The 20,024-nt window shown below is 43.8% G+C and overlaps 1 protein-coding gene across 1 annotated transcript in view; it reads left to right on the top strand.

The window, feature by feature from the left end:
- Positions 1 to 11,449: 11,449 nt before the first annotated feature.
- LRRK1 (leucine rich repeat kinase 1) overlaps positions 11,450 to 20,024 on the top strand; it is a 246,932-nt gene continuing 238,357 nt past the window's right edge. Inside the window, exon 1 of the mRNA XM_030189745.1 lies at positions 11,450 to 11,524. The gene's annotated coding sequence lies outside the window, so the exon portion shown is untranslated. The remainder of the gene's footprint in view (positions 11,525 to 20,024) is intronic.

Here is a 20,024-nt window from a genome sequence, read left to right on the forward strand (position 1 = left end):
GCATGCTTTTTACCGCTGCTGCCGCCCTAACCCCAACGAGGTAAAATAGATCATTTTTAAAATTCGGAGGGAGGGAACTAACTTCCTGTGGGTGAATGAACTTCCGGTGGGTGCAATATTGGGGGTGCTCGAGCACCCACGGAGTCGGCGCCTATGCTGGGGATCCCTGCCAGCCACAACAAGGCTGTGCCACTGCTCCCTGGATAAATCAATCAATCAAAAAAAATCAATCAATCAGCGGGAAAATGTGGAATATAAATGTAATAATAAATAAATAAAAATTAAGGCACTTGCTCAGCAGTAGGGGGTGCTAAGCACCCACCGCAGCCACGGAGGTGCCTCCGATGCTTCCGTGATGGATGCATGAAAAGCACAGAAAATAGAGCCCGTTGTGAGATTTTAGAACACAAAAAGCCTTTCAGTCCATGCAGTGACTACAACTTCCAGGTCAGCACTCAATGCATTGCAAAATATGAACTAGAATAGCTGTTGATCTTTAATAGTATATGATGTGATGCTCAACAGCCACATAACTGCAATCCAGTGCAATGTAGGTAGCTTGCCTCATCTGTTTGCAATCAATATTAGCTAAATTAGCTTATCAGCTAATCACCTAAAAAGCCCTACAGTAAATCTCATGATTATCACTGGAGACATATATTACTTCTCTTCAAACTACGCAGTACCACTCCATTAAAATGAGTGTTTCACAGTGCAGGATCTAGTGATTGTACTGGTTCTGGAGATAACCATGTTGGGGTTGATATTCTGCCAGCGGAGCTCAGTGTTTTGCTGACTGCCACCAGCATTTTACCTGGAAATTCAAAATTCCCGGGTCTGTGGAGCTGGCTAAAACTAGCTGGTTAAGTGCAACAATCAGCACTTAACCAGCTATGGGACACTGCAGTTAAGTGCTGAATATTGGCAGGTAGGGGTAAGACCCCTGCTCTATAATTAGTGCATTACGGAGCTTGGTCAACAGCTTCCTGTGCTCTAGAATGCAAATGTGCAGACAGCATGAACTTCGCTTTGACTTTTGCCAGTGCTTGCACTCTGCAACCCACTTTGGCCAATCTAAGAATAAGGACAACCATGGCAAGAGCCCTTGGTCAGGTCAGCCCAGTCTTCCTGGTACCAAAATTCAAAACGTTTCAAGAATGACATCACAAGACGTTCTTGTGGTTTTTCAAGTCATAACATAGAGGGCACAACCAATCATCTGTCTAATCTTCAGAGACATTGCCATTAGCAAAATGGTATAAAAAGGGCATCTACTGTGTCAAGAGTTGTCTCATGAATTCCTTTAAACTTATCTCTTACTCACCAGTTCATCTACTGGAACACTTCAAAGCACGCCCGGACACCTCAAGACCACCTTCTGATTTAGCCCTTCCTGAGGGAAAATAACTTGTCTCACCATCAAGTTGTATAAGATAAGCTCTGTAATTGCACTCAGGTAATAAACAGGTGGCCTGAATGTTTGCTGTAGGGAGAGTGTGTTTACTCCAATTAGTTTCTGTTGTTTTCATTTTAAAGTGTTTAAAGAATGCTTATTTCTAATTTCATTCTCAACTTACCAGCATTTGTACATGTTATATTACTTCCTTGTAACAATAAAGCTTTCATTGTTTTTTTTACATTTTATACTTATTGATTTTTAATGATTAATACAAAGACAATCGTTGCATAAAAAGCCAGAAGAACAAAGAAAAGAAACAAATTCAAATATAGAATAAAAAAGAAAAATTATCCTCAACAATTAGCACTTCCAAAATAACAGTCCACCACAAGGAGAACAAAATGGAGAAATCTATAAGAGAAGATTAATTACATAATTACAAAATATGTACTGAAAAACTGTGTGGGACAGTGCCTTTCACATTACTCATATCCCGACTGCAATGATGTTTTAACACCCTGAAATCAAATATACACAGCAACGTTCCCCTTCAAAAAAGAACTGCAATTGTGCAGGGTCAAAAAAACTAAACCAAAAAAACAAAATAATGACCCACTAAATTTTAGAAATATATGAAACCGACAGGAATGCACATTACAGGAAGGAAAAAACCTCAAAGAGATCAACAGATCTATAGAGCTAAAGACAATCACAATGATCTGTTCTTCATCGTTGGCTTAAAAAACCTTCCCAATCTTTAAGGGGTTATTACATTCATCGGATCAAACTGTCTTTGTGCAACTCATTGCAAACATTTCAATGTAATCAGCATCAGACAGTATCTCACAATGTACGGTGCTTATATCCGCTGCTGTGTAAAGTAAATCAAACTGTCGTTGAGCACACTACAACCTTTCAGTTTGACAATGTTGCAAGCATCAAGCAGTGTCCATCAATGTACAATGTTCAAAACATGGACGTCATGAGTCATCTCTCCTGTGTCCCCCAGACCAGACCAATGGTGGCCAGCGTTTCGCTTCACTCAAACTTGCTCTGCTGCTTCAGGGTCTCAGGAGTTGGGGTAAATATAGACAACATCTCAACGAATAACTGTTGTCCGACAGCAAGCCAATGTTGAAGAACAGATCATTGTGATCATCTTTAGATCTGTTGATCTGGAGCACTTTGAGGTTTTTTTCCTTCCTGTAATGTGCATTCCTGTTGGTTTCACATATTTCTAACATTTAGTGGGTCATTATTTTGTTTTTTTGGTTTAGATTGTTTGACTTAATTGATTCCACACCCTTTTCTGAATTGATTTGCAGGGTCAAAAAAAAAGACATATTTAACATTATTCGAGGAAATAATACATTTACATGAAAACCGTTGTTGAAATGTTCCACCTAACTCAGACACTTTTTGGCGAAAGGTCAAAAACTTTTCATGCCTCACTTGAGTCCATTTAGATACATCAGGGAAAATAATAATTTTACCATTCATAAAGTTGCAGGTCTTCAAGTGAAAATATAAATGTAAAAGATCTTCCTTTTCTCGTAAAAAGGACACCAAAAGAATTGCCTGAGAGAGTATCTGTTCGGTAGAAGTCTCCAGAATGTAAGATTCAGACTGTCTGAGAAAAGGTCTCCTTCATCAGGTTTTTCCAGAGAACTACTATGCTTCTTAGCGGGACAAGGAATAAATTATCGTGTTCAAAGGTGGTAAAGCTGCCTCTTCGCAATTGAACACCTCCTATAGAAACTTATAAAATGTCTCTTCAGGTGTAGCTGTGAGCACTTGTGGAAAGTTCAGCAGTCTCAAGTTCAATACCTCAATATAATTCTCAAAATTTTCAATCCAATGGTAAAGAACCGTATTATCTTGCAACACAGAAACTTGAGTATTGTTAATCTGTTGAACTTGATGTCTAAGTTTCCCACCTTTGTATTCAAAGCTGCAGTCTTCTCCTCCAAAATTTGAATCGTACACGCACTCTGTGAGACAGCCGGAAGGATCCATGAAGAAACAGTATTGAGGGCCTCCAGAGCCTGCCTAGGTGATTGCTGCTGCTTTGATCGACAGCAAAAAAAATCTCCGGAGCTGCAGCCTGACCCTCCAGCTTTTCCCCCACAGTTGGGGCTACAGATGGTCCCTGTGATGGCATTACACCAGGAGATTCCTCACAATGTGACCCACTCGCTCCTGGAGAGGATGCCAAAGACAATCTGGCTGCGTCCTTCCCAGGAGGTGGGCTAGGGCTCTTCAGCTTGGAGAAAAGGCGGCTGAGGAGAGATATGATAGAGGTCTATAAAATAATGAGTGGAGTGGAACAGGTAGATGTGAAGCGTCTGTTCACGCTTTCCAAAAATACTAGGACTAGGAGGCATGCGATGAAGCTACAATGTAGTAAATTTAAAACGAATCGGAGAAAACTTTTCTTCACTCAACGTGTAATTAAACTCTGGAATTCGTTGCCAGAGAATGTGGTAAAGGCGGTTAGCTTAGCGGAGTTTACAAAAGGTTTGGACAGCTTCCTAAAGGAAAAGTCCATAGACCATTATTAAATGGACTTGGGGAAAATCCACTATTTCTGGGATAAGCAGTATAAAATGTTTTGTACATTTTGGGGGTCTTGCCTGGTATCTGTGACCTGGATTGGCCACTGTTGGAAACAGGATGCTGGGCTTGATGGACCTTTGGTCTTTCCCAGTATGGCAATACTTATGATTAACAGGTCCCATGGAGCTGAGTGAGACTTCACTCCTATGGCTTGGGCTCTTCTCTTCTGCCTGAGCAGCCGGTACATCCAAAGCAGCACTAGTGTACTTAGTGATTTCAGACTGACACAACTGGAGGAAAACCACCCAACAAGCAGGTTGAACCAATGGCTTCTCCTGATGCTTAGGCATAATTTCCGAGGAATAGTAAAAAGTGGCAGGGCTAGTCCTCAGGCGTCTCACATCATGGTGGCCAACTTAGTTCTCCAGAGGAGTCTTTCATTGTAATTGTATGTGGTACTTGTGTTACATTGTTGTCAGTATATCTGGGAGGAGTAAGAACTCAGATCTGCCCGTGATACTGAGATCCTAATTCCAGAGTGCTTTATGAAAATACTAGTAAAAAAGGGCCATTTCTGTATGAAAGGAAACGGGAGCTAGCAAGGTTTTCCTTCCCCCCTCGCTCTCTCCCTGTGTCCCCTCCAAGTCCCACAGACCCCTTTCCTCCCCTCCGATTTCCATGGCTTCCTCCCTCCCTCCCTCTGTCACTCTCCTTCACTCTGTCCTCCCTCCGAGTTCCAGTCCCCCCTCCCTCCCCCATCCCCCAACATGCACGTCGCCCCCCCCCCCTCCAAAATCACCAACCCCCCCTCTCCCCCTCTCTTACCGGGATTCCAGCGGCAGCATTGAAGAGCGAGCAGGCTCAGCGAGTCTGCTGCCTTCCCTTCTTTTTGCTCTGAGCTGTGACTCTGGTCCCTGAATATATGTAAACCGCTTTGAATGTAGGTTGCAAAAACCACAGAAAGGCAGCATGTCAAGTCCCAGTTTCCTTTCCATTTGAGATTCTACATGGAATGTTGTTACTATTGGAGATTCTGTTGCTACTATTTGAGATTCTACATGGAATGTTGCTAGTGGAGGAGTAGCCTAGTGGTTAGTACAGCGGACTCTGATTCTGGGGAACTGGGTTCAATTCCCACTGCAGCTCCTTGTGACCCTGGGCAAGTCACTTAACCCTCCATTGCCCCAGGTACAAAAATAAGTACCTGTATATATGTAAACTGTTTTTAATATAGTTGCAAAATACCACAGAAAGGCAATACACCAAGTCCCATTTTCCCCTCCTGGCTGGTTAAATCACCTGTTTGGGGCCCTAAGTGTCTGTGGGAGTAATTCAGTAATCACACTGATCCCTAGAGGACAGTGTAAGGACTTGCAAAGAATCCTATATAATAATTCTCACCTCCAACGTTCTGAAGCTGCCTGGGACCGTGGCTTCTGCCGGAGGTGGTCTGCTTCATGCAGTAGATAACACTGGCGTCACTGGCCTGGAAGCATTGAAGAGCGAGCAGGCTCAACGAGTCTGCTGCCTTCCCTTCTGTTCACTCTGTGCTCTGACTCTGGTCCCGCCCTTGTGGAAACAGGAAATGAGGGCGGGACCAGAGTCACAGCTCAGAGCGAACAGAAGGGAAGGCAGCAGGCTCGCTGAGCCTGCTCGCTCTTCAATGCTGCCGCCGGGACCCCGGTAAGAGAGGGGGAGAGGGAGGTTGGTGATTTTGGAGGGGGGGGGCGACGTGCACGTTGGGGGATGGGGGAGGGAGGGGGGACTGGAACTCGGAGGGAGGATTGGAACTCGGAGGGAGGACAGAGTGAAGAACAGTGACAGAGGGAGGGAGGAAGCCATGGAAATCGGAGGGGAGGAAAGGGGGCCGTGGGACTTAGAGGGGACACAGGGAGAGAGCCGGGGGGGGGGGGAGGAAACCTTGCTAGCGCCTGTTTCCTTTCATACAGAAACGGGCCTTTTTTACTAGTAGTAAATAAGACTTGAGAAGGCACCATGTTTCAGCGAACAACGCCTGCCTCAGGAGTCTACGGGTTAAAAACAAACACATAAATATAAATACAATGTAAGGTCAAATGATATAAACCATAACTGTAAGTACATAAAATAATATCAAACATATAAATCGCAAGTGACCGACTCACCTGCAAATGCGCAGTAGAGACTTCCCTCTCTGTCCCGCCCTCGCATCAAGACGTGATGACGTCAGAGGGCGGAACAGAGAGGGAAATGGAGTCAGGCTGCCGCTGGAGCCTGGAAACGAGCATCGCGCGCACCAACCTCCACCCTCCCCCATCCCCGCCGCCGCTCCTCTCTGTAGCGGGCCCCCTGCACTGAGGTGAGAGGCGCTGTCAGGTCAGTGCAGGGGGCCCAGCACGGAGGGGGGAGGGAGCGGCGGCGAGGAGGGTAGCTGGACATGGGGGGAGGGCAGGGGGGAGAGGGCATGGTTGTTGGACATGGGGGAGGGCAGGGTTGGTGGACAAGGGAGGGGGGGGAGGCCAAGGGAAAGGAGGGTTGCTGGATATGGGGGGAGGGCAGGGGAGAGAGCAGGGTTGCTGGACATGGATCGGGGGAGGGCAGGGGAGAGAGGATGTTTGCTGCACATGGATGGATGGAGGTGAGAATTATTACATTTTGCAAAGCACAAATCTTGCCTGTTTTAACGGGCTTAACGGCTAGTAATAATATAAATCATGAATTGTACTTATTGAAACATTCTACCAATTGCAATAAAAGTCAGGTTGTTTATAGAAGTCCATTGACTTACGTGAGAAAAACCAAAAGCGCTATTAAGACTCGTATTATTGAGCATAGAAACTGCATTAGCTATGACATTGTTAGTGCATCCTGCTTATATTCCGTATATATCCGTGCAAAGAACAAATATTAAAGAAAGTCCAGACCGCTCACAACACGGCAGCTAGGCTCATTACTAGCAAAACAAGATTTGAAAGTGCGAAACCCCTTTGCGAAAAACTACACTGGCTACCAATCAAAGAACGTTTCGCCTTCAAAGTGTGCACCCTGGTTCACAAAATACCAAACAGACTAGCTCCTGGCTACATGACCGACCTGATCGACCTACCAATGAGAAACACAGTCAAATCAGCAAGAACATACCTAAACCTTCACTTCCCAAGATGTAAAGGACTGAAGTACAAGTCCACATACGCGTCCAGGTTTTCCTACTTGAGTACACAACTAAGGAACACACTACCAAAAGACCTGAAAACCACGAGCGACCACCTAAACTTCCAGAAAAACTTCAAAACTCATCTTTTTAGAAAGGCTTACCCGATAGAACCAATATAAACACCTGACCACGGAAACACATCATTATTATCATTATTATTTATTGCATTTGTATCCCACATTTTACCACTTATTTGCAGGCTCAATGTGGCTTACAGAATTTGGTTATGGCATAATCATTCCATGATATCAGATACAATTAGTAATGTACAATAATTGGGTAAGGGAAGAGAGAAAGAAGGTGTTAGGCAGGATAGAAGGTGGGCTTTTATAACTGGGAGGGTTGGTGAGGTAGTTTTGTAGGCTATGGGTTCTCTTTGTAGGCCTTGTGGAAGAGATGTGTCTTCAGGGATTTGCAAAAGTTGGTTATTTAGTCGATAGCTTTCAAGGCTGTAGGTAATGCATTCCACAACTGCGTGCTCATGTAAGAGAAGGTGGTGGCGTGTATCAGCTTGTATTTTAGTCCTTTGCAGCTGGGGAAGTGCAGATTGAGAAATTTGCGGGATGATCTTATGGCGTTTCTGGGAGGCAAGTCCACAAGGTTTAGCATGTAGATTGGGGCGTCTGCGTGAATGATTTTGTGTACAATCGTGCAGATCTTGAACGCAACGTGTTCCTTGAGTGGGAGCCAGTGAAGTTTCTCTCTTAGGGGATTTGCACTTTCATATTTAGTTTTTCCAAATATGAGTTTGGCAGCGGTATTCTGGGCTGTTTGGAGTTTTTTGATAGTTTGTTCTTTGCAGCCAGCGTATAGTGCATTACAGTAGTCCAGATGACTTATTACCATTGACTGTACCAGGGAAGATATATCTCGGGAAGATCACTAACACACAAAATGGATGCAACGCAAACATTCAGCTGCTTGTTTTCGCTTGTTCCCCCAGTGGGCAAACCACAATAGTTCCAATTTTAATTATACAATCACCTTGTAATTGTTAACACTGCAGTTCTTAATCATTTTTCTGTAGCCACATTGCGCCTACAAATAGGAGGGAAAGTGTGTGATACAAATGTAATGAATAAATAAATAAAGCACATAAAAAATTTAAAATGAAGTCATATAAATCATATATATATATAATAATAATAAAACTTAAAAGCAAAGCATAAAAAGCTATATTAAAACAAACTACAATTGCAACTGAAAACATATAGAGCCATCTGAAAACAATTTGGTACTATATCGAATGGTGCTGACCTGTGTGTGGAGATCACTTGTAGATGCTACAGGTACATAAAATATAAACAATAAATTTATACAGCAAGGTGAAGTAAATAACCAAGACCTCCCTCTTCCCCTATCTCCCACCCAATCACATATTTCAGAATATATCCAAATCTATTAATTTAAAAGGCCTCAGTTGTTGCTATAATGAGTGGAAGATGATTGGAGAGTCTTCGGCATGAGCGGGGAGCAAGGGTGGGGAGGAGAAGGGGGAGTGGGGGAGGTTTATGTGTGTGGTGAAAGGAGTCACTGAGGAGAATGGACCCATGGAGACAAGGGACTGTCATATGGAAACACAAAGATTGAAATTCACTACTGAAGTGAGCGTGAGCTTAAAGTACTACATAAGGAGGAAGTTATTGAGAGACAACTTTGCAAGTCAACAGATGCATTGAATTTGTCTGTATAAGCCTCCTTATCATTCGTGTGACCCCTGACGCAGGTGCGGTAGCACCGAAACACGGCCCGTGTTGGGTCTTCCTTCAATCAAACTTAGATTATTAAAGGTTTTAACATTAGCACTGTGTCCATTGTGTTTTTAAAGGCCCTTTGTGCTGTTTTTTTTTGCTTGGACTTTGTTTGTGCTTCGTTCCCTCTCTTTGTTATACTCCTCCACTAGCATCATCCCATATAGAAGCCTGCCCTTGCAGATTAGCAACATGGCCGCGCAGGCTTCTGCTTCTGTGAGTCTGACGTCCTGCACATACGTCAGACTCACAGAAACAGAAGCCTGCGCGGCTGCGTTGCTGATCTGCAAGGGCAGGCTTCTGTTTCTCACACATTGCTGATCTGCAAGGGCAGGCTTCTACATGGAACGTTGCTAGTGGAATAGCAACATTCCATGTAGAATCTCAAATAGTAGCAACAGAATCTCAATAGTTGCAACATTCCATGTAGAATCTCAAATAGGGAAAGAGAAATGGGAATTGATGTACCGCCTTTCTGAGGTTTTTGCAACTACATTCAAAGCAGTTTACATAGTATATAGAGGTACTTATTTGTACCTGGGGAAATGGAGGGTTAAGTGACTTGCCCAGAGTCACAAGGAGCTGCAGTGGGAATTGAACTCAGTTCCCCAGGGTCAAAGTCCACTGCACTAACCACTAGGCTACTCCTCCTCTCCAAATTAGACATAAGCAGATGAAAAATGAAACGGAACCTGGAAAACCCAAGACTTGTGGAGCACTGAAGAATGAGAAACAGAAATGCATTTCCTTCTGTACTGAACAAAATACAAGAAGTGCACATTTTCAAATTGACATATTTTATTCTCTAAAAATGTAAAATACAATTTTTTGTATCTTTTTTTTTCCAACTGAATTGGTCCTGGTCTCTTTTTAACATTTTCTTTTCTCTTAAGTCCCTTTATGTTACCGTTTATTGGTACTTGATATATTGCTATACCTACCTGGTAGATCACAGTGGTTTACAAACAAAATAACGCAAAACAGAAAAAGTCAGAAAAAGAACTACAAAGATTTGGGCAGGAAAGGTAAACAATCTACTACTACTATAAATCATTTCTATAGCGCTACCAGTCCTACGCAGCGCTTCACAATTGAACATGAAGAACAATGAAGCCAGCTCATACACCCTTCAGTTTCATCTTTTGTTTTTTTTTTTCCAGTCCATTTTTCTCACCTGCCTATTAATCTACCTATACAATTAGATTTCATTCCTTCTTCTCCCCCTTCCTGTCTCCCTCTTTTCACCTTTCACAACGTCCCAGCTTTCCACTTCCTACACTTTCCTCCTAGTCCTCTCATTCCACCTTGTCTCTTATTCCTTCATCTACTACTACTACTACTTATCATTTCTGCAGCGCTGTACACTTGAACATGAAGAGAGGCAGGGCTGGGAGTCAGGGCTGGTGGTTGGGAGGCGGGGATAATGCTGGGCAGACTTATACGGTCTGTGCTAGAGCCGGTGGTGGGAGGCGGGACTGGTGGTTGGAAGGCGGGGATAGTGCTGGGCAGACTTATACGGTCTGTGCCAGAGCCAGTGGTGGGAGGCGGGGCTGGTGGTTGGGAGGCGGGGATAGTACTGGGCAGACTTATACGCTCTGTGCCAGAGCCGGTGGTGGGAGGCGGAGATAGTGCTGGGCAGACTTATACGGTCTGTGCCCTGAAAAAGACAGGTACAAATCAAGGTAAGGTATACACAAAAAAAAGGCACATGTGAGTTTATCTTGTTGGGCAGACTGGGTGGACCATGCAGGTCTTTTTCTGCCGTCATCTACCCTGTTACTATGAAGTGACAGTCCCTGCTTGACAGAGCTTACAATGTAATCAGGACAAACAGGATAAATAAGGGATAAGGACAAAGTGTGGCAAGATTCTGTGCAGAATCCGAATGAGTAGCAAGATTCTGGAATCCCACTACTTCTTATCATTTTTATAGCGCTACTAGACGTACACAGCTGTGTTACACATACATAGGAGCCGACTCTGTGGGTGCTTGAGCACCCCCAATACTGAGAAAATTCCTTGTATGTGGCCAGGAAGGGGTTATTTCCACTGGGCTTAGCACCCCCAATAATTCTGAAAAGTTGGCTCCTAATGGCTCTGTACACTGAACACGGTCTCTGCTCCACAGAGTTTACAATCTGATTAGGACAAATAAGAGATAAGGGAATTACTAAAGTGGGGATGATAAAATACTTGCTTGTTATATTACTAACATGTTTCTTCATGATCATGTTACCTAAAATCCTTCTGTACCATTAAATGTCTATTTTCTAATGTATTTCCACTATTCATGATTATTGTAAGCCACATTGAGCCTGCAAAGAGGTGGGAAAATGTGGGATACAAATGCAACAAATAATAAGGGTTTTGAACAAGCGAGTAAGGGTTAGGAGTTAAAAGCAGCATCAAAAAGATGGGCTTTTAGCCTAGAATGAGAGAGGGAGGGGGGTGTCCTCTCCTTAACTCCTTTCTTAAGCCTTTCCCTCTTCACTCCTCCTCAGCTCCCGTCCCGCCCTCTCCTCGCCCCTCCCCCTCTCTCTCCAGTCCAGGCACTTCCTTCGCGGCTTCGCCCCCCTCTGTACTGCGCGGTCTGGGCCTGCGGAAGGAAAGGAGCCCGGAGAGCAGGTGAGAGACGGGGCAGGGTGGGGGGCCCGGATCGGGTCGGTACCGCTGCGATCACAGGCTCTGCAGCGCTCTCTACGGGTTTGCACAACATTCACTAGTGTCCTCCGCCTGTTCTGGACGTGGCTGCACTTTCTGGCGTTATACCCTTTACTTTCACTTTATTTGGGGGGGGGCTGCTGCGGTTCCCGTTCCCGTGTTTGGAATTTACCGGAGGAGGTGCGGATTCTGTAGAGATTAGCTACCCTCGTTCACTATTAATCTCAGGGATGGTGTCCTCCCTCCTAAAATCAAAACAGCTCCAAGTACTCCTTGAGGGTTCAATTAGACACAGGTGGGAAAGACTGCAGCAGGTCACTTTTGCTTGTCCTGGTTTGAAATGGTGCAACTTCAGTGAACGAACTCAATTTGGTGTAAATTCAGGAAGGGAAACGTGATTGCATCTGAAACTTCAGTTTAAAAGGGCCGAGTCTGAGAATTGGTCAGAAGTTCCAGATCCAAGGAACTGAGCAAAACCACGTATCTGAAACTACTGAACCATGTCTGTTATTTGGTCATCTGCAGAAAAGCAAATATATTTTGGATTAGCAGAATAGCAAAACGGTGTCAGATTGATAATAGTGATTTTTTTTTTTTGCACGTTCATTGCACACGTCTTTTCCTGTAACGATTTGCTTAAATAAATTAACAAGAAATTAAATCAGTGAGAAAAAAACCTGCTCAGCTGCAAAACTGTGGAAACACCACCTTGTGAGCTTTTGGGGTTTTTTCCAATTTTAACATTTTTATCACATGATTTATTCAATAATAAATTAATCAGGGATACAAATTTTGCTCCTTTGCAAATTCATAAAGCTATGAGAAAAAGAACGTCTGGGGCTCTTCTCAGGTTTCTATTTGGTATAAACCCAAATTCAGAATAGAAAAGAAAACTGTATCATGGAAGTTATGGCAACAACTAAATATTTGGTCGATAAATCAACTCCACTTTGGACAGGCTTTTCTTTCATTTGAAGATTAGTTCATAAATATGACTTTCCCTACCAATGAAATGTTTCAGTGGTTCCAATTAACACACACTATTAAATCCGGGTCTTGGAGGTGCTGGCCCCCTACTTTTCCAGTCTGTTCAGCAGAGAATTTCCTTTCTCCATGGCTGTAAAATGCATTTACCTTTCACTTAAAAAAAAATCCCCTGAATGGAAAGAGGATCCCTGTGTTCCCTTCCACTGATGCACTTGTTTGTACAGGGCGAATAAATTTCCTGTTAGGTGTTTCACCTAAAAGTTCCTCCTGCAGCCAGGACTGTCATATTAAGAACTCAACATCAAGAAAACAAATGAATGTGGATCAGGCACTACTGGAACTGGTCTCTAATTAATCAAACCTCTTCCTTAGGCTAAGACTTGCTTTCTTGAACCGATGTGAAGATGTTGAAAGAGACAAGTGACCAACATCCTAACAGGATATCTAGCAGCCCTGGTGTCACAACAGAGTAATGTAGAAAACAGAACTGGGTTGTTTTTTTTTCAGTGCATATGAGGCTGTTTGTAGGATTCAGGTGCCTGCCCTCCACCCTTTTATAATTGTAGTTGAATGTATATATTTAGCTACAGTCTGTTCAGGGTCAACTTAACCATTAGAACAACTAGGAAGTCGCCTGAGGTAGCAGTTTCTAGAAGCGGCAAATGGCAGCTGCACTCAAAGCAAAGCAACAGGTCCTGACGGCCAGAAAGAACCGTCATCTTGTACGTTTACCCACAGGGAATGTGTGAAATTTTCTATAAGTCCATTTTTCAGGTATATACATGTAAGTACATAAGTATTGCCATACGGGGAAAGACCAAAGGTCCATCAAGCCCAACATCCTGTTTCCAACAGTGGTCAATCCAGGTCAGAAGTACCCAATAGTAGCAACATTCCATGTAGAACCCCAAAGAATAGCAAGATCCTAGAATTCTAAAGAATAACAAGATTCCATGCAGAATTTCAAAGTGTAGCAACATTCCATGTGGAACCCCAAAGAGTAGCAAGATTCCATTCAGAATCCCAAGCACATAAGTACATAACTGTTGCCACACTGGGACAGACCAAAGGTCCATCAAGCCCAGCATCCTGTTTCCAACAGTGGCCAATCCAGGTCACAAATACCTGGCAAGATCCCAAAAAGTACAAAACATTTTATACTGCTTATCCCAGAAATAGTGGATTTTCCCCAAGTCCATTTAATAACGGTCTATGAACTTTTCCTTCAGGAAGCCGTCCAAACCTTTTTTAAACTCCGCTAAGCTAACCGCCTTTACCACATTTTCTGGCAACGAATTCCAGAGTTTAATTACACGTTGAGTGAAGAAAACTTTTCTCTGATTCGTTTTAAATTTACCACATTGTAGCGTCATCGCATGCCCCCTAGTCCTAGTATTTTTGGAAAGCGTGAACAGATGCTTCACATCTACCCGTTCACCTCCACTCATTATTTTACAGATGAAAGTTTAGTGTTTCAAAGTATGGTGTTCAGTTATGTATATTTACTGGACGCTGAACTGTTTGTACTATTAATCATTTCTATAGCTCTACTAGACTACACAGCACCGCACACGTTATGGACAAGATTCTATATACGACGCTTTAAAAAATCAGCGCGGTAAACATTTCCGCCTAAGCGTATTCTATAAGCAATACCTAGATTTAGGTGCGGTGTATAGAATATGCTTAATTGATATCCCAGCGCTTAAAATTACACGTGTCCATTTGCATCAGTGAAAACGTGGTGTAAGTCCCTGCATGTATATTTATGCTCAGTGGGCCATGTTCTATAACAACGTACGTAAATTTTGGAACACCCACAAAATGCCCATTTCCCAACCCCTAGCCAAGCCTCTTTTGAACTGTGTGCTTTAGAATTTAGGCGCAGCTTATTATAGAATCCACTTAGCGAGTTATATGCGTAAATTCTAATTTTTGCTGTTAAATATGGTGATTGGCGTGTTAAGCCAATTAAATTACGTGTGTTGTTATAGAATAATCCTGGATTTCGGAGCGCTATATAGAATTTGGCAATGTATGCAGGTACTTTCTCTGTCCCTAATGGGCTGACAATCTTAATTTTTTTTTGTAGCTGGGGTAGTGGAAGGTTAAGTGACTTGCCAAAGGTTACTGGGAGCTACGGTGGGAATTGAACCCAGTTCCCTAGGATCTGAGTCCGCTGCACTACCATTAGGCTATTCCTCCACAGTTCTAGGAAGGGTGATGATGGGGTAATTACGATTCAGCTAAATTTTGACCTCTTGTCACTGGTTTTGCAATCTTTGAGCGGGCCGTCTTCTCGAGATGAGAGCCAAGTGGAGAAAGAAGCGTATGCGCAGACTGAAGCGCAAGAGGCGAAAGATGAGGCAAAGGTCAAAGTAAAGGACCCCCTCCACTTCTGCTGGAGCCGCAGAACAGGACCTAGGGCTCTTGAGCTTGGGAAACTGGTATCACAGATGGCTGAAGATTTGGTGCGGAGGACTTAAGAGCGTACCAGCTTGGGCACAACTTGAAGACAAAATCCGAGAGGGTGGGGGGGGGGGGGGGGTTGAGGCAAAGGCCTGAAAGTTAAGTGGAGTAGGGGGTCACAAAGCCGAAGGATCATTACTACTACTATTTAGCATTTCTATAGCGCTACAAGGCGTACGCAGTGCTGCACAAACATAGAAGAAAGACAGTCCCTGCTCAGCTATGTAATAAAAGTAAGTCAAGTATAGGACAATCAAGCCATTGTGACATCACTGATGAGGTTGGCTCTTATTGGTGGCCTGAGGCATTATGACATCACAATATCACCTCTGGTTACAAGAGTCTACTACTACTACTTATCACTTCTATAGCGCTACAAGGCATACGCAGCGCTGCACAAACATAGAAGAGAGACAGTCCCTGCTCAAAGAGCTTACAATCTAATAGACAAAAAATAAAGTAAGCAAAACAAATCAATTAATGTGTACAGGAAGGAGGAGAGGAGGGTAGGTGGAGGTGAGTGGTTACAAGTGGCCTTGCATCTTTCTGGGACATGGGATCTATCTGTGAGAAGCTATAAGAGGAACCTGCTGAGGATGAAGAGGAAATACGAGGATGCCCTGGAGAAATTCTTATTCAATGACAAGCAGCAAAAGATGCCCACCTCCCAGTTTTTATAAAACGCTTTTGTGGAAGCTGTTCATTTCTCTTTATTTACATTTTTTAAATTTAACAGGGTCTTTTATTGAAATACACACAGCACAAGACACTGTAAAAAGAATGAACAGAGAGACAAACAAATGCCTTTGGAGGCACGAGGACCAAAAATGGGAAAACAATACAGTGTCTTCATAAAGAGGCAAACGATATAACAATGCAAAGTATTGTCTTCTGTGTTTCTGAAATGTTTTGTTTTATTCATTTTTGTTTGGCCTGATTCCTGCCTTTTGGAACTGAGGAGATGAGAACTACTACTACTATTTATCATTTCTATACCACTACTAGACGTACGCAGCGCTGTACACTTGGACATGAAGAGACAGTCCCTGCTCAAAAGAGCTTACAATCTAATCAGGACAGATAAGGGATAAGACCAAAGAGTAGCAAGATTCCATGCAGAATCCCAAACAGTAGCAAGATTCCGGAATCAAGGACTACTACTATGAACTACTTATTTCTATAGCGCTACTAGATGTACACAGCGCTGTAAGAGGCACTCCCTGCTCAGCAAAGCTTACAATCTAATCAGGACAGTCAAACAGGACAAATAAGGGATAAGGACAAAGTATGGCAAGATTCCGGAATCCTAAAGAGCAGCGAGATTCTGTGCAGAATCTCAGAGTAGCAAGATTCCGGAATCTCAAAGACTACTACTGCTACTACTAATCATTTCTATAGCGCTACTAGACTTACGCAACACTGTACACTTGAACATGAAGAGACAGTCCCTGCTCCACAGAGCTTACAAATCTAATTAGGACAAACAGGACAAATAAGGGATAAGGACAAAGAGTAGCAAGATTCCGGAATCAAAGACTACTACTGCATAGTAACATAGTAGATGACGGCAGAAAAAGACCTGCACGGTCCATCTAGTCTGCCCAACAAGATAAACTCATATGTGCTACTTCTTGTGTATACCTTACCTTGATTTGTATCTGCCATTTTCAGGACACAGACCGTAGAAGTCTTGCCCAGAACTAGCCCCACCTCCCAAACACCAGCCCCGCCTCCCAATCTCGGCTAAGCTTCTGAGGATGCATTCCTTCTATTACTACTTATTTATATAGTGCTACTAGATGTACACAGCGCTGTAAGAGACACTCCCTGCTCAACAAAGCTTACAATCTAATCAGGACAGTCAAACAGGACAAATAAGGGATAAGGACAAAGTATGGCAAGATTCCGGAATCCTAAAGAGCAGCGAGATTCTGTGCAGAATCTCAGAGTAGCAAGATTCCGGAATCTCAAAGACTACTACTTATCATTTCTATAGTGCTACTAGACGTACGCAACACTGTACACTTGAACATGAAGAGACATTCCTGCCCAACAGAGCTTACAATCTAATTAGGACAAACAGGACAAATAAGGGATAAGGACAAAGAGTAGGAAGATTCTGGAATCCCAAAGACTACTACTACTACTTATTTCTATAGCGCTACTAGATGTATGCAGCGCTGTACACTTGAACATGAACAGACAGTCCCTGCTCCACAGAGCTTACAATCAGGATCAAAGTCCTCGAGTGTGCAAAGAGGACTCACTTTTTTTTGAACGAGCCTGCACTAGAGGGTAAATTCTATAAATGGCACTGAAATGTATGTGTTGGGATGATGCACACTGAGTGCGAATTCTATAATGGCAGTTCCACATAGAACTGCTGTTACAGAATACTAGTGTAAGTTCGCAGTTTCGTGCCTAACTTTAGACACGAGCACTTACGCCATGTCAATGGCTGGTGTAAGCGCTCATTCCTAGTTAGTTAGGTGTGTACATGTTCATAACTCATAGCCATGCTGTGGACTCCCTCTTGCCCCTCCCATGGCCATGCCCCTTGCGTACAACAGAAATTGCGTGTGCAGCTACTAGAATAACGACTATGGTCATTTGCATGTGCAGCTGTCAGTTGGTGCCAATTGACTGCCAATTATTACATTAATTTGTGGTCACAGCTGACTTTATTCTATAAATTGGGCACTTTATTCTATACTAGTAAAAAAGCCCCGTTTCTGATGCAAATGAAACGGGGGCTAGCAATGTTTTCTTCTGTGTGCATGTGGGAGTGTGTGTGTCCCTGCCCTCTAGCCTCTCTCCCCTCCCCCCTCTGAGTCCTTCACTGTTACAGAGCCAGCGGATTTGATTTCGTGCTCTGCTGTTTTCCTTCACTGACTGTGTTACAGAGAGGGCGGGGCAGACACTCATAGGGAAACTGGATATCTTGCCCCCTTCACACTTCCGGCTGGAGGCTTCATAGAACGTTGGTGTTGCTTTTTATATAGAGAGATATGGCACTTAAAAAAATCCATTCTATAAGTGGCTGCACAGGACGTCAGGAGTCAGGACTGACAGAAACAGATCAGCGAAGGCGCCGGAGACCGGCGCTGAAGAAGACTTTGGCTGGTGGGAGTTGGGGACCCCTGCCAGCAATGGTACCTGGCATCGACGGCTGGGGGGGGGGGGGGGGCGTCAGTGGCTGGGGGAGGCAAGCTAAACTGTGCCCCTGCACCTCTGGCTCTGGACCCCTCCCCCCTGCCAAGATCTGGCTATGCCCTTGGGGCACACCAAATCGGTTCTACCACCAGAGTAATGTGGGAGCCCAGCAGTAGTTCTGACGTTGGCGTGCACAGTTTCACCGTTGGAGAAAATAATGTTCTATTTTATACCATTGGGGTTGTTCCTGGCAGTAATTGCCGCATACTGTCCGATTACCGCGGGGTTAGCCCATGAGTCCTTACCGCCTACTAATTAGGTGGCCGTAAGGGCTCAGGCCGTCAGTAGCCAAGCGCTAATTTTAATATTAGCACACGGCCATTTACTGCCCCATTTTTTTTTTTTTTTTTTATATTTCAAGAAGTCTTTATTGAATGTTAAATTCAACACAAAAAGCAACACAGCCTTCCATCCTAACAAAATGTTTTCAAGAAGAATAAAATAATACAGTTCCTTTCTGCATTATACATGGTACTATCATTTTGCATACAACAATATTGAACAGTTGAACTTCAACATTTTTAAAGTTTTAGAGGTATTAATTCCCCTTGCCTCCCCCCCTCCCATCCCTCCCCCCACCCCCTGCATGAGTATGGCTCAATGTTCTCCTGTCCACAGGATCTAGATATCCTTCTCCTTCCATTATGGGTATTGTTCCAAGAAGGTACCCCAAACAGCTTGCCATTGATTCAGCTTGCGTTTTCGTTCTGCTAGTAACCTTTCCATTTCACAAACATATTTTAACTTTGAAATCCATCTCTCAATGGAGGGTACACCCTTCTGCTTCCAATAAGCAGCCAAGACCTGTCTAGCTACTCCGGTCGCCAGTCTCACCAGAATCTGTTGGCTATGTGTTAACCCTCCTACTTTAACAGAGAACAGAAAAATTTCTGGAGTCCACCTAAAGGTATTTCCTACCCATCTCTGCAGTCTACCATGTACTGTTTTCCAATACGCTTTAATTTTGCCACATGTCCACCACATATGTCCCATTGTTCCTTTTTGACCACATCCTCTCCAACACATTCCTGAGCCTGCTGGATATATTCTTTGGAGGCGTGCCGGAGTGAGGTACCAGCGGAACAATACTTTTATTGCATTCTCTTTCAACGGTACATGTACCGACACGCCTCCTGCCCCCTTTTCAATCCTTTCCCAGTCCTTTTCCCCCAGGGCCATTCCCAGCTCGCTATTCCAGCTCTTTCTATGGAGGCAGTATCGAGGAACCTGTGCACTAATGCATTTATATAATCGGCTGATCAATCCACCAGAGGACTCGGTCCCCTCACAGATATCCTCCAGACTAGACCTTTCCCGTTTTATGACCTCTCTCACTGCCTTTGTTTTGAGAAAGTGGGTCAGCTGGAGGTATGCGTATGTGTCTTCCTCCAATTCTGGATATTGTGATTGCAAACTTTGGAATGAGAGTATTTGCTCTGCTTCAAACATTTGGCCCCACTTCCTTAGACCTATGGCATACCATCGAGTGAATATCCCCTGTGTAGTTCCAGGCATAAAAAGTGGATTATATGCTATTGGAGATAAACTAGTGAGAATGCATTTCTTCTGAGGGAAGAGACTATCCCAATAGTAGAGGGTTACCCCAATGGAAGGACATTCACCCACCCCCAATACCCTAAAAGGTTTAGGGGTCCACATTAACGCTCCCAGAGGTGTATGCCCCAAAGAGTATTGCTCCAGTTGGACCCATTGCCTGTCTGGGTATTCTTGGTACCACTCAATCGCTACTTTCCCTTGGGCTGCCCTATAGTACCACATGAGGATAGGGACCCCC

Source organism: Microcaecilia unicolor, chromosome 1, assembly GCF_901765095.1.
Source record: "Microcaecilia unicolor chromosome 1, aMicUni1.1, whole genome shotgun sequence".
Classification (NCBI taxonomy): domain Eukaryota; kingdom Metazoa; phylum Chordata; class Amphibia; order Gymnophiona; family Siphonopidae; genus Microcaecilia; species Microcaecilia unicolor.